At 49.4% G+C, this 3711-nt stretch overlaps 1 non-coding gene across 1 annotated transcript; it reads right to left on the bottom strand.

Moving 5' to 3' along the window:
• Positions 1–1662: 1662 nt before the first annotated feature.
• trnay-gua (transfer RNA tyrosine (anticodon GUA)) lies at positions 1663–1737 on the bottom strand. The gene has a single exon. It is a non-coding gene; the product is annotated as a tRNA-Tyr (tRNA).
• Positions 1738–3711: the final 1974 nt, after the last annotated feature.

Here is a 3711-nt window from a genome sequence, read left to right as displayed (position 1 = left end):
GGCATGGCACCGCACGCCGTCCGACGTCCAGAAGACGCGGTAGGCAGTCCCCTCGTCACCACATTGAAATTTCCCTCCGTCGTCTCCTCCCGCGCCAGCCGGACAAAGAGCTGGCGGCGGAAGGAGAACACGTGGCGCAGGCTGCTCTCCCTGAGGCCGAGCGGTATGGGGTTGATCCCCGACCTTACCTCCCCCAGTTGTTGTAGGTGAGGGAGGAGGAGCTCAGCGGGAACAAAGGGCGGGACGTTTGAAACGATGACCCTCTGCGCGGTGGCCTCGAGAGGGTCCACCGGCAGGAACGTCCCGCCCACCGTGAGCCCCTTATCGAGGGCCAGGGACACCGCCCACTCCGACCCCAGGAAGAACACGGCCTTTCCAGACATCTTGGAGGCTGCGACAATGGCCGAGGGGCCGACTACCCCAGCCATCACCCGCACGCACTCCTCGATGGTCATTGTGGGGTGAGTGTAGCTCTTGACCCCGTGTTTTTTGTAATAATTCGAAAAGGTGGCAGGGCAGCAGGTGGCGCAGGAGGTGCCGTGGAAGCGGTTGCCACCTGCGCATATGTCCTTGCTGGCCCTGCCACCGGCGTGGATGGGGTCGCCATCACGGGTCCCTTTAAGGGCTACACCCACCCCAAAGTCACAGGCATTAATGTTCTTAATTGGCCTCTTGTCTAAAGACTGAGCAGAGGAGCCCTTAACGAGGCACACCTCTCCCCTAGTTGGCAATTGGGGAGGGGCCTTGCTCCCTTTGCTCAGTTGTCTCAATTGTTTTTTTTTAAATTAATTTGGGAGGAAAAGGGCTCTCAGAGAGAGAGGGGAGAAACAGAGAATAACAGAGAAAGAGAGAGGGGGGTGGGAAGGGGGGGGAACTGCGAGGGCAGGTCTCCCCTCGCAGCTGTGGGTGGGTGCAATCCCCAGATGGCAAAACACAAAAATAGTCTTTGGGGTGGTCTTCAGGTGAGGGGAGAAGATGTCTTCACCTGGGGCAGCTAGAGCCACCAGGCACACACTCCTAACGATGTTAAAAATGGGTATTTAAAGAAAAGAAATCTTCAGCCTGGTAGCTCCAGCTACCCCAGGCTAGGCAATTGGGGGGGGCGGGGTTCAGTTGTGTGTGGGGCCTAGTTGTAAGCAAGGCCCCCACACACACTTCCACACACACACACCCCCCGCGATGTTCCGGCCCTCAGTGGTCTTCTTTCCTCCCCCCACCGATACAACAAAGTCTTTTTGGGACTGCACCAATACACCCACCTGTCGAAATGGTAGAGTCTCCCTCCTTCCACACTGGATGTTGTTTTGGTCTTTCCCCCTCTCTCCAACTCTTTGTAGAAATGGTAAAAAGTTGTAAGTTTTCTGCTTTTTCCTCCTCTCCCTCTGGGTGAAAGTTGGTGGTGAAGCCCCTTCCTTCCTTCTCTTCCTGGGCTGGTCTCAGGGCTCTCCAGGCAAGAGCAAAAGTTGGTAGCTGCTCCTCTCACAGCAGCAGGGCTCCAATTGAATAGGACACACCTCCACTGCTCCACAATTAGTCCTTGTGCATGAAACTCTTTTTGGAAAATCCAATCGACCTTCATCACCACAAGGATTCACTTGTGGTGAATAGTGCTTATGGTCACTGAGGAGCACAGAATGATTAGCTGTGCAACATGAATGATTCTGAGGGGTACATCTGGATTTGAACTCGGGACCTCTTGATCTACAGTCAAATGCTCTACCACTGAGCTATACCCCCATGCACTCCTTGTGCATGAAACACAGAAGGATAGTTTGCAGGTGAAGCAGGTAATCAGAAAGGCGAATGGAATGTTGGCCTTCATTGCGAGAGGGATGGAGTACAAAAGCATGGAGGTCCTGCTGCAACTGTATAGGGTATTGGTGAGGCCGCACCTGGAGTACTGCGTGCAGTTTTGGTCACCTTACTTAAGGAAGGGTATACTGGCTTTGGAAGGGGTACAGAGACGATTCACTAGGCTGATTCCGGAGATGAGGGGGTTACCTTATGATGATAGATTGAGTAGACTGGGTCTTTACTCGTTGGAGTTCAGAAGGATGAGGGGTGATCTTATAGAAACATTTAAAATCATGAAAGGGATAGACAAGATAGAGGCAGAGAGGTTGTTTCCAATGGGAGGGGAGACTAGGACTAGGGGGCACAGCCTCAAAATACGGGGGAGCTAGTTTAAAACCGAGTTGAGAAGGAATTTTTTCTCCCAGATGATTGTGAATCTGTGGAATACTCTGCCCAAGGAAGCAGTTGAGGCTAACTCATTGAATGTATTCAAGTCACAGATAGATAGATTTTTAACCAATAAAGGAATTAAGGGTTATGGGGAGCGGGCGGGTAAGTGGAGCTGAGTCCACGGCCAGATCAGCCATGATCTTGTTGAATGGCGGAGCAGGCTCGAGGGGCTAGATGCCCTACTCCTGTTCCTAATTCTTATGTTCTTATGTAAAAGGAGGTTCAACAACCCCATAGAAGACGCAGAGGAAGAACACGACATAGAGTTTACTCCACCACAGGTGACCGAACACAGGAACCAAGTGGAGGAGAGCCCAGTCACTGTGGGCAGTCCGGACAGGCCTGAGGCACCGCAAACAGCAGACACTCAGGCCAGCGCCCAACAACCGGAGCCCCAATTCGGGTGCTCTACAAGGGAGCGTAAACCACCAGAGAGACTTAACCTGTGATCCCAATAAGACTTTGGGGGGGAGGTGATGTCATGTATTCAACTGTCATCGTAACCCATGTATAAGCTGACCTAAGTTGTCCACCTTGAGAACATTGACCACAGGGGGTGAACTTGTGGGAGACACTCCTAACCTGGACTTTCCGGTATAAAAGGGGAAGCTCCACCCACCGCCTGTCTCTTGAGGTCTTGGTAATAAAGGTAACAGGTCACAGAGTGACCTTCTCTCAAGTATGGGCCTCGTGTGCATTTATGCTGTATAGTAAGGACACATCAGTTTTAAAAAACACAAAAACATATAAAAATAAAGTTATTAAAACATATTTTATCATTAAAAACCCTCCCCACAATGGTAAGTTTATTTTTAAAAACTTTTTTAAAAATTGGGAAATTATTTTTTTTAAGACATTAATAACTTTAATTTAAATGAATGTAGTGTAATTATTATTTTTTTTTTTATTAATGTTTTGGGTGTTTGGGGCTGTGTTTTTGGTGTTTCGGGCTCCATCACAATCATAGTAATAGGAGTTTAGGACCTGCGGAACTCCTATTACTATGATACTTTACCTGATTGGCTGTCCAGAGCCACGAGACTCCCGCTGTCGGCCTGCGCATGCGTCGATGTGCACGCGCTGCAACTGGCGGTCAGAAGAGGTGTCAGCATCGGAAAGTTGAACGTGGACAGCAGCTTGAGGTAAGTGCGTATTTTTTCTCTAAAATGCCCGCGGAAGGCCTGAACGGAATTTCAGGGCCATTATCTAAGTGTACACTGTAATATTCAAAATGTTATATGTTGAACATAGAATCATAGAATTGTACAGCACAGATGAAGATAATTTGGCTCTTCATGTGTGCGCCGGCTCTTTAAAAGAGCCGTACAATTAGTGCCACTCCCTTGCTCTTTGCTCATAGCCCTGCAAATTTCTCCTTTTCAAGTACTTATCCAATTCTCTTTTGAAAGTTACTATTGAAACTACTTCTACCACCTTTTCAGGTAGTGCATTCCAGATCATAACATC

Source organism: Pristiophorus japonicus, chromosome 11 (assembly GCF_044704955.1).
Source record: "Pristiophorus japonicus isolate sPriJap1 chromosome 11, sPriJap1.hap1, whole genome shotgun sequence".
NCBI classification, from domain to species: Eukaryota; Metazoa; Chordata; class Chondrichthyes; family Pristiophoridae; genus Pristiophorus; species Pristiophorus japonicus.
The sequence above is the reverse complement of the archived record's forward strand: the minus strand, read 5'-3'. Positions and strand labels throughout refer to the sequence as shown.